The sequence below is a fragment of the Moschus berezovskii genome, chromosome 17 (genome assembly GCF_049115385.1).
Source record: "Moschus berezovskii isolate FMDL1 chromosome 17, NW_MosBer_1.0, whole genome shotgun sequence".
Lineage (NCBI taxonomy): Eukaryota > Metazoa > Chordata > Mammalia > Artiodactyla > Moschidae > Moschus > Moschus berezovskii.
Genome location: NC_142476.1, coordinates 50,332,262 through 50,343,135, shown reverse-complemented (window position 1 = coordinate 50,343,135; position 10,874 = coordinate 50,332,262). Strand labels below are relative to the sequence as shown.

The 10,874-nt window shown below is 46.7% G+C and overlaps 1 long non-coding RNA gene and 1 other non-coding gene across 2 annotated transcripts; one reads left to right on the top strand and one right to left on the bottom strand.

Annotated features, from left to right (window-relative positions):
- Positions 1–1,690: 1,690 nt before the first annotated feature.
- Positions 1,691–1,806, bottom strand: LOC129551829 (U5 spliceosomal RNA). The gene has a single exon (XR_008685144.1). It is a non-coding gene; the product is annotated as a U5 spliceosomal RNA (small nuclear RNA).
- Positions 1,807–4,713: 2,907 nt separating this feature from the next.
- On the top strand, positions 4,714–6,278 carry LOC129551092 (uncharacterized). The gene is made up of 3 exons (XR_016039475.1): positions 4,714–4,984; positions 5,162–5,279; positions 5,827–6,278. It is a non-coding gene; the product is annotated as an uncharacterized LOC129551092 (long non-coding RNA).
- The last annotated feature ends 4,596 nt before the right edge of the window (positions 6,279–10,874 follow it).

The window sequence follows — 10,874 nt, the reverse complement described above, 5'->3', positions numbered from 1 at the left end:
TCCCTCCTTTACTGGGGCAGATAGGGCTGGTTTTCTTCTCCAGTATTCACTCTCTAAGATGATACCACTCTAATGGGAGAAAGTAGAGGAACTAAAGAGCCTCTTGATGAGATTGAAAGAGGATAGAGAGTGAAAAAGCTGGCTTAAAACTACATTTAAAAAAACTAAGGTCATGGCATCCTGTCTCATCACTTTATGGCAAATAAAAGGGGGGAAAGCAGAAGCCGTGACAGATTTTCTTCTCTTGGGTTCCAAAAATCACTGCAGCCACAAAATAAAAGATGCTTGCTCCTTGGAAAGAAAGTTATGACAAACTTAGACAGTGTATTAGAAAGCAGAGACATCACTTTGCAAAAAAGTCTGTATAGTCAAAGCTATGGTTTTTCCAGTAGTCATGTATGGATGTGAGAGTTGGACCATAAAGAACGCTGATCTCCAAAGAATTGATGCTTTCAAATTGCGGTGGTGAAGACTCTTTGAGAGTCCCTTGGATTGCAATGGCATCAAACTAGTCAATTCTAGAGGAAATCGTCCTTGAATATTCATTGGAAGGACTGTTGCTGAAGCTCCAATATTTTGGCCACCTGATGCAAAGAGCTGACTCTGGAAAAACACCGTGATGCAAGGAAAGACTGAGGGCAGGAGGAGAAAAAACAACAGAGGACGAGATGGTTCAACAGTACCACCAACTCAATGGTCGTGAATCTGAGTAAATTCCCGGGAGACAGTGAAGGACAGCGAAGCCTGGCATCCTGCAGTTATGGTGGGGGAAGGGTGTCGCAGAGTCAAACACCATTTAGCGACTGAACAACATTTCCTCTCTTTCTTCTGTGCGCGTGCTAAGCCGATTGGGTCGTGTAGGACTCTTTGGAACCCTATGGACTGTAGCCCACCAGGTTGCTCTGTTCATGGGATTCTCTACGCAAGACTACTGGAGTGGGTTGCCAAGCCCTTCTTCAGGGGATCTTCGTGACCCAGGGATCCAACATGTGTCTCTTAAACCTCCTGCATTTGCAGGCGTGTTTATTACCGCCAGCGCAAAACTCGCAGAGCTCATGGCTGCCTAGGAGAAAGACTACATTTCCCAGCCTACCTTGCAGCTAAGCGGGGAACAGGAAGCTCAGTTCTGGCCAATGAGATAGGCTAAAAACTTGCTTCCTGCCGTGTTTTATCAAATCTATTTAAGCACCGTCAAAATTCTTTCTTGACGCCTAAATTTAAACAAATAAGTTCAAAATTTAGTCTCCAAGCTTTAAAACTAAACTATCTCATCATTAAAAAACCCTCACAAATATACAAGAAAAGCAATAAGTTACAATTCAGTTTTTAAAATTTACTTTTAAACGCACCCATATCTGTCTGTCCAGTACTCTTGCCTGGAAACTTCGATGGACGGAAAAGCTTCTGTAGTCTTCAGTCCATCGGGTTGCTCAGGGTTGGACACGACTGAGTCACTTCACTTTCACGCATTAGAAAATGAAACCGCAACCTAGTGGGCTGCCGTCTGTGGGGTCGCACAAATCCAAACACGATTGAAAACAACTCAGCAACAAGCATATCTGTCTAGCGATGGTCGGACAGCATTACCTGCCTCATTATTCCTCGTGACCGGTTTTCGACGGATACCAGTTCTCCGTAGTAAATCTAAACACCAACAGCTTTAGTCTATTCTTTTTTTCACATCATAATTAGCCTTGCAAAAGCAAGGCCTCAAAAAATTGGGAAAAAACTCAGAATTGTTCCTCTCCACGGAAATCTTTAGTAAAAGGCGAAAGATTTATACGATCTGAAGAGAAACCAGAGTATGTTTTTGCTTTCCGGCACGCATTGCTCAGGTAACTGTTACTCCTAAACCAGTAATAGTGATTATTCAACTGACAGAGCCATTCATACCTGTCTTTTCTCAGACAATTCTACGAAAATATTCTCACTTTTGAGAGAAAATAGTTCAAAGAAAAAAGAAGAATATAGCCATTTTTAGATTGAAAAATTGTCCTAGGTGCAGTGCATTGTGGGTATGCAAATATGACTCTCAGTCGTCACGCCCCTGTCTCCGGAAACTCCTTAAATAGTTCGTTCCTCTTGTGCGGGACAGAGACCACCACCAGAGGGCAGAGCGGAGGCGAGATTTAGAAGGTTAGAGACCTGAGCCTGATCCAGCTACAAAAGACTGTTTCAGGTGTGAAGGGGGCGTGGGGTGGGGCATGCGTGCTCAGTCGCGTTCCAATCTACGACCCCGGGGATTGTACCCCGCCAGGCTCCTCCGTCCATAGAATATTTTCTTTCTATCATTTTTGCCAAGCAAAAGTGTTTTTTAAATGGACCCGAATGATCAAATATAGAAATCATGCTGCTACTGCTAAGTCACTTCAGTCGTGTCCGACTCTGTGTGACCCCATAGACGGAAGCCCACCAGGCGCCCCCAACCCTGGGATTCTGCAGGCAAGAACACTGGAGTGGGTTGCCATTTCCTTCTCCATACCTGGGGAAAAAGTGTACTTCATACAATGAAAGTAAAATTTGAAATCACATGAACAGCCAGCAATAGGAAATTAACTAAATTGTGGTAGGTCAATAAAATGCACCATTCTGAAATCACTAAAATGTTTTTCTCCAAAGAATATATACTATATGAATATATTTACCATTTATTCCGTTAAAAAGAAAGATACAAAAGTATATTTCAGTTAGGTAGAAAAAAGATGTGTGTGTATATGAAAGGCTTGAGAATAAACATAAAAATGTTAATAATAAACAATTATTCCCAGCGATAAGTAAGCTGCTGCTGCTGCTGCTAAGTCGCTTCAGTCGTGTCCGACTCTGTGCGACCCCAAAGACGGCAGCCCACCAGGCTCCCCCGTCCCTGGGATTCTCCAGGCAAGAACACTGGAATGGGTTGCCATTTCCTTCTCCAATGCATGAAAGTGAAAAGTGAAAGTGAAATCACTCAGTCCTGTCCGACTCTTTGCGCCTCCACAGACTGCAGCCTACCAGGCTCCTCTGTCCATGGGATTTTCCAGGCAAGAGTACTGGAGTGGGGTGCCATTGCCTTCTCCGGCAATAAGGGAGAGTTGTTTTAATTTTATTTATTTTTGGCTGCGCTGGATCTTCATTGCTGCTCACGGGCTTTCCCTAGTTGCAGCGAGTGGGGGACTGCTCTTCATTGTAGTGCTCGGGCTTCTTGCTGTGGTGTCTTCTCTTGTTGTGGAACATAAGCTCTAGGCTCACAGGCTTCAGTACTTGCAGCACATGGGGGCTCAGTAGTTGCAACTCTGGGGCTTTAGAGTTTGGGCTTCCTTGGTGGCTCAGACGGTAAAGAATCTGCCTGCAGTGCGGGAGACCAGAGTTCGATCCTTGGGGTGGGACGATCCCCTGGAGGAGAGCATGACAACCCACTCCAGTATTCTTGCCTGGAGAATCTCCATGGACAGAAGAGTCTGGCCGACTACAGTCCATGGGGTTGCAAGAATCAGACGCGACTAAGCACAGCACAGCAGGCTCAGTAGTGGTAACTCAAGGGTTTAGTTGCCCCCGCAGCAAGTGAAATTTTCCCAGACCAGGGATGGAATTGTGCATTGGCAGGTGGATTCTTTACCACTGGACCACCAGGGAAGTCCAAGTTATTTTCGTAATTAGGAAAAAAAAAAACCCGGTTATGGGTGGGAAGTCTGCAGAGTTCAAGTCTGTGGCCTGAACCTTGTGCTGCTGCTGTGGGGAGCGGAGAGGGGGCTACCGTTTTGCCTTGGCTTGGGAGTGCATGATGTGGCCCTGTGGTAGTTCAGTTTCCTATTTATGTTTGGTTTAGTCAGAGATAAGAGAATTCTTCTTCATTTCTCAGAAGATGGCTTAAGAGAGGGAGGGTCTAGTATTAGAAATTTGCTGCTGGGAGACTTCCCTAGTGGTCCAGTGGTTAAGAATCTGGAATTAGCAGGAGACATGGGAGACACGGGTTTGATCCCTAATCAATGGAACTAAGATCTCACATGTCTCGGGGCTCTGCAACTACTGAGCCCACGTGCTGCAACAATCCTGAGTGCAGTGACTAACACTTGATTCAGTAAAATAAGTAAATATTAGAAAAAAAAGAAATTTGCTGCTGGTAACTTCCCACCCTCAGATCAAGAGAGAATGAGTCGATACTCGGATGACCACGTGAGTGTTAATTATCCTGAGTTCTTTTAACTCTTTTAATCCTTAAATTAACCCTATGAGTTTGGTACTGTTAGTACCATCCTCCCTTTACAAACGAGGAAACCAGTACACAGTGGTGAAAGCCCACAGGTGGTCAGTAGCAGAGCTGGATGTGAGTCCAGGAGACTCCCGAGTCCGTCCCCTAACCATTACACTACCCTTCCTCAGTCATGATCTACAGATTCCCATTTATTTAGCCGCTCCCATGGCGCATATCCTTTCCTTTCTTCTCACAACTTAATGGGGTAAATGCTACCATCATTAGGGATTTGCAGATGAGGAAATGTCACTTGATCAGGGCCATCACCTTAGATATAGTCCTGGATCCGTGACCTTTGCTGACTATTATGTGGGCTCCTGACTTTTCCATACGTCCTTTCCCTCCCTGGAAAATACTATAAAATCATTAGCTTCTCCTTCTTCCACTCCTGGCTCCCTGGCCTCATTGAAGTATCCAGCAGCCCATCCCTGGGCATCTCAATGATGTTTTCCATCCTCAGGTGCCTCCTGTTCATCCCTGGAGCCAGTCAGATGTGGATTCTGGCCAGCTGTGTAGTTTCTCCAGTGACCTTGGTGGGGGCTGTCATCTTGAAACTGAGAACTTGAAGAATAGCCTGGACCAAAGACAGCCATGGACCAGGCCACTGGGGACTCTGTCCTGCAGGCCTGTTCTCTGAGCCTTGGTGATCTGCTTCCTTCAAGCAGAGCAGGTCCTCTGCTGCTGGGACCTCCTGGGCGATGCTGAGCCCTGGTTCTGGGCAGGTTGATGCCCAGAGGATGGAGGCCCTGTCAGGTGGAGTTGGGAGGGTGTGTGCCCACCATGTCTGGGGTGGGGAAAAACAGACTTAGTCTGTAAGCAACACGTGGTTATGGCAGCAGGGACTGTCCCCCTGCCCCCCCCGCCCCCCTCCCCCACTGCCAATGTGCCCTTGGCTCCTGACAGCTCCTGAGCCCAACTTGCCTTTCTCAGGCATCATTCCTGAGCTGCTTAAGCTCCTGGAAGACCCAGAAGGAATCTCTCACAGCTCTGGCTTGGCTGCTGTGGTGACCCTGATGTTCCTGCTCTAGGCCTGGCAGCTGCTTCCAAGGTGGGGAGGAACTCAGGTACCACAGTACCACCCACTTCGGCTATACTTTGGCAGTTTCTGAGCAACTTCAGGCTTCGTGGAGGGCGAAAGCCAACCCTTCCCTCCCCTGGCCCTGGTCTAGGGGCAGCCTTGCCTTCTTATTGTCAGCCTGAAGGCCAGCATGCTACTGGTGGCCAGCCTCCTCATCCCCTTGACCCTGGATGGCCGGCGGCTATCTGTGTGGCTGAACTGCACTCACTCCGTTTTGTCAGCTCCACCTTATTGATAGAACCACAGTCCCATTTCTGCAAGACTGATCTTTGGCTTACTCACCTTGAATGCATCTAGGTCAGATAAGCTCCTCACCAACTTTAATTATCTGATAGGAAACTGGAAGAATGCCTTTTACTGATGCAGATGATTAATGGCCCTTAAGGAATAATGGTCACAAGATCCCCTGGGGGTGGGGGTGGGGAGGGAGGAATCGTCCCTGGGTCCTCCCTGTGCAGATGTGTTTCTATTTTTAGATGTTTATTTTTATTTATTTTAGACATGGTTCTATTTTTAGCTTTGGCCTCTTCTAATCCCCCTGTTCAAGACTCTTGAGAGTCCCTTGTACTGCAAGGAGATCCAGCCAGTCCATTCTAAAGGAGATCAATCCTGGGTGTTCATTGGAAGGACTGATGCTAAAGCTGAAACTGCAATACTTTGGCCACCTCATGCGACGAGTGGACTCACTGGAAAAGACTCTGATGCTGGGAAAGGTTGGGGGCGGGAGGAGAAGGGGACGACAGAATGAGATGGCTGGATGGCATCACCGACTCTGTGGACATGAGTTTGAGTGAACTCCGGGAGTTGGTGATGGACAGGGAGGCCTGGCGTGCTGTGATTCATGGGGTTGCGGAGAGTCGGACATGACTGAGCGACTGAACTGAACTGAACTGAACTGAACTGAATCCCCCTGTGCCCCTTTTGTTGGTGCAAAGTGTGGCTGCAAATGCCTGCAGATAATCTCCTGCCTGGGTGTCAGTTACCTACAATAAACATCATAATTGCACTTTATGGAGTTGCCTGCTCTGTTTTTCAGTCTCAAAGTTCCTCTTCAGTTCAGAGGATGTTATTCAACATCCCCTCTGTGGCGGGTCTACTTTTTCTTCTACTTGTATCGCTTCTAGATTTCCATGTTTGAGCTCATTAATTCTCTCTTCCATATGGTCTGCTCTATTTAAAATGCTTTCTAACGCTTTCTTCATCTCTGATGCTTTCTAATGCATTCTTTATCTCGTTTATTGAGCTCTTCAACTCCAGTATTTCTGTTTGGTTCTTTTACAGCATTTCAATCTCTCTCTCTTTTTTTTCTTTTTGGCCACACCACACGACGTGGGATTTTAGTTCCCCAATCAGGGATTGAACTTCTCACCTGCAGTGGAAGCGCAGAGTCTTAACCACTGGACTGCCAAGCAACTCCCATAAAGTTTTTTTAAAAATATCATTCTAGCAACTGAACAAATTAGAAATTAGAGGCCTTTCTTTTGTTTTACTGGAGAAGGAAATGGCGACCCCCTCCAGTATTCTTGCCTGGAGAATCCCATGGATGGAGGAGCCTGGTAGGCTACAGTCAACGGGGTTGCAAAGTCGGGACACGACTGAGCGACTTCACTTTCTTTCTTCTGTTTTACAGTAGGTGGCGCTATCGGAGAAGGCAATGGCAACCCACTCCAGTACCCTCGCCTGGAGAATCCCATGGACGGAGGAGCCTGGTAGGCTGCCATCTATGGGGTCGCACAGAGTCGGACACTACTGAAGAGACTTAGCAGCAGCAGCAGGTGGCGCTATAGCACTATTTTATATTTTTAGTTTTGTTAGCGGGTCACACAGAGTCGGACACGACTGAAGTGACTTAGCAGCAGCAGCAGCAGCAGAGGCTCCCCGCTCGGGCTTCCCTGGTGGCTCAGCTGGTAAAGAATCTGCCCGCAATGCGGGAGACCTGGGTTCGATCCCTGGGTTGGGAAGATGCCCTAGAGAAGGGAAAGGCTACCCACTCCAGGAGAATTCCATGGACAAAGGAGCCTGGGGTCGCAAAGAGTCAGACAGGACTGAGTGACTAAGGCAAACACATACCTTGTCATATAGTCAGGTTTAGGCTTCACCTCTAGGGATGGGGGCAGGGGACCAGAGTCATGGATGTCTCCACAGCTGGAGGGATGCCATGGGAGTTGCTATATAGGGCCAGGAGGCAGGAGTGGTGTACACCACCTCCCCTGCTGCTCCTGGATTCTCTGGGGCTGCAGATTCAGCCATCACAACTGGGAGTATGGGTTGGCAGGTGCCACCTCTACCATTCCCCTAGTTCCACCTCCTCTGTGTGCTCCAGTCCATCCCTGGTAGATGTACAAATGTGTGGAAATCTCAGGTGAGTTGGGCAGAGACATCTCTGTTGAGCTGTGAATGGCTTACTTGTCGTACATTGAAGGAGAGACAGAGAACGCATCTCACTCCATCATGATGCTGATGCCCCTTTTATGTTGGTCTTATTTTATACAAAGAATAAATTCTACGAAACAGAGCAAGTCCTTCCTATTTTCCCACCTTTGGTCAACTGGTAGTTTTGTTCATTTTTTTTAGCATGAAATGGAATACTTTACTGATAGAATCAAATTTTTTCCCCAAGGGTTATTTCACTTGGCCCTTGATAGTAACCTTTGGAAAGCCCTGGAATATTGACAATATGGTTGCTGAGAATGGCTTTTAATTATTTTAACTGATTGGTTAAAGGACTCGATGAGCATTTGCTGAATTGAAATAGAACATCTCCCAGCAGTGGCAGTCACAGCCTTCCTGAAAGTTAGCGTACTGAGACATCAGGAGAAGGGGCTCAGAAATGGTCCCGGCTCTTCACACAAGACACGGGATGAGCCTGGACCAGGAGTTACAAGCCCTCATAGACTTAGAGGCAATGACTGTCACCTGGGGTAAATGGGCCCCCTCTGAGAGTTGCACTCATAGTTTAGGTCCAGATGCTGTGAAAGTGCTGCATTCAATATTCCAGCAAATTTGGAAAACTCAGCAGTGGCCACAGGACTGGAAAAGGTCAGTTTTCATTCCAATCCCAAAGAAAGGCAATGCCAAAAAATGCTCAAACTACCGCACAATTGCACTCATCTCACACGCTAGTAAAGTCATGCTCCAAATTCTCCAAGTCAGGCTTGGCTTAAGCAATATGTGAACCATGAACCTCCAGATGTTCAAGCTGGTTTTAGAAAAGGTAGAGGAACCAGAGATCAAATTGCCAACATCCGATGGATCATCGAAAAAAGCAAGAGTTCCAGAAAAACATCTACTTCTGCTTTATTGACTATGCCAAAGCCTTTGACTGTGTGGATCACAACAAACTGTGGAAAATTCTGAAAAAGATGGGAATACCAGACCACCTGACCTGGCTCCTGAGAAATATGTATGCAGGTCAGGAAGCAACAGTTAGAACTGGGCATGAAACAACAGACTGGTTCCAAATAGGAAAAGGACTACGTCAAGGCTGTATAGTGTCACCCTGCTTATTTAACTTATATGCACAGTACATCATGAGAAACACTGGGCTGGAAGAAGCACAAGCTGGAATCAAGATTGCTGGGAGAAATATCAATAACCTCAGATATGCAGATGACACCACCCTTATGGCAGAACGTGAAGAAGAACTAAAGAACCTCTTGATGAAAGTGAAAGAAGAGAGTGAAAAAGTTGGCTTAAAACTCAACAGTCAGAAAACTAAGATCATGGCATCTGGTCCCATCACTTCATGGAAAATAGATGGGGAAACAGTGAAAACAGTGGCTGACTTTATTTTTCTGGGCTCCAAAATCGCTGTGGATGCTGATTGCAGCCATGAAATTAAAAGGCACTTGCTCCTTGGAAGGAAAGTTATGACCAACCTAGACAGCATATTAAAAAGCAGAGACATTATTTTGCCAACAAAGGGCCATCTAGTCAAGGCTATGGTTTCTCCAGTAGTCATGTATGGATTTGAGAGTTGGACTATAAAGAAAGCTGATCGCCAAAGAATTGATGCTTTTGAACTGTGGTGCTGGAGAAGACTCTTGAGAGTCCCTTGGACTGCAAGGAGATCCAACCAGTCCATCCTAAAAGAGATCAGTCCTGGGTGTTCATTGGAGGGCCTGATGTTGAAGCTGAAACTCCAACACTTTGGCCACCTGATGCGGAGAGCTGACTCATTTGAAAAGACCCTGATGCTTGGGAAAGATTGAGGGCAGGAGGAGAAGGGGACAACAGAGGATGAGATGGTTGGATGGGATCACTGACACAATGGACATGGGTTTGGGTGGACTCTGGGAGTTGGTGATGGACAGGGAGGCCTGCGGTTCATGGGGTCACAAAGAGTCGGACACAGCTTGAGCGACTGAACTGACTGACTGATTGAGGTATTATAAAGTTTGTATGATTGTAGTAATATGAAGCAATGTATATTTTAGGGCATGGAATGTTATCAGAGATAAGTGAGATATTTCATAAGGATAAAAGTGTCAATTTATTGGGAAGGCATAACAATCCTAAATGATTATTTAATAATAGACTTTCAAAGTGCAATGAAGCAAAAACTGACAGAATTAAAGGAAGAACACTAAAATCTTAGAGAATATGTTGTCTGACCTCAAGAGAATTAAATCTGAAGTCTAGAAAAGCCCTAAATATTTGATAATTAAACAATATCCTTCTAAATAACCCATGTTCCAAAGAAGAAATCAAAAGGGAAATTAGGAATCATTTAGCAGTCTCAATGCTAATAAAACTAACACATCAAACATGGGATGAAGGGCTTCCCTGGTGGCTCAGTGGTAAAGAATCCGCCTGCCAATGCAAGAGACACAGGTTTGATCCCTGGCCCAGGAAGATCCCACGGGCCATGGAACAACCACGCCCATGAGCCACAGATACTAGGCCTGTGTTTTAGACCCTGGGAGCTGTAATATAACTACCGCATCCTGCACACCTAGAGCCCTTGCTTTTCAACAAGAGAAGCCACCGCAATGAGAAGTCTGCACACCACAACCCCAGAGGAGCCCCTGCTCACCACAACCTGGGTAGGTGCTGTTACAACCTCTTTATCACAGGCGGAGAATGTGGGGCTCAGAGAAGTCAATTAACTGGTCAAGATCACAGTGCTGGTCAGTGAGGACGAGGACTGGCAGTCTGGCTCCAGAGGCTGCCTCCTGACCATTCCATCATGCTTCCTCCTTTGTGGCTTGAACAGCAGAAAGTGGTCAGCAGGACTGGGTCATGGGGACCTCCACTAGACAGAGACTCGTGTGAACACTGATTCGTCTGGGTATGAACCTTGCTTCTTCATTGGTCACGGCCGTGGTCAATGAGACCCGGTGTGTAGCGTGTAGGCGCATGATTTGACACAAAGGACACACTTGAGAGATGTTAGCTGTGGGGAACATCCTGGATCTCTTCCCTTCCCTCCCTGGGGCTGAGCTGCTTGCTTCTCCCGGGTTCCTGGGGCCAATCACCCCAGCCCCCCGCTCAGTGGATGCTGTAGACACTCAGGCTGGGAGAGGTAAGATAGGGGATGTTTATAGTGGCAGCAGCCACAGGCTC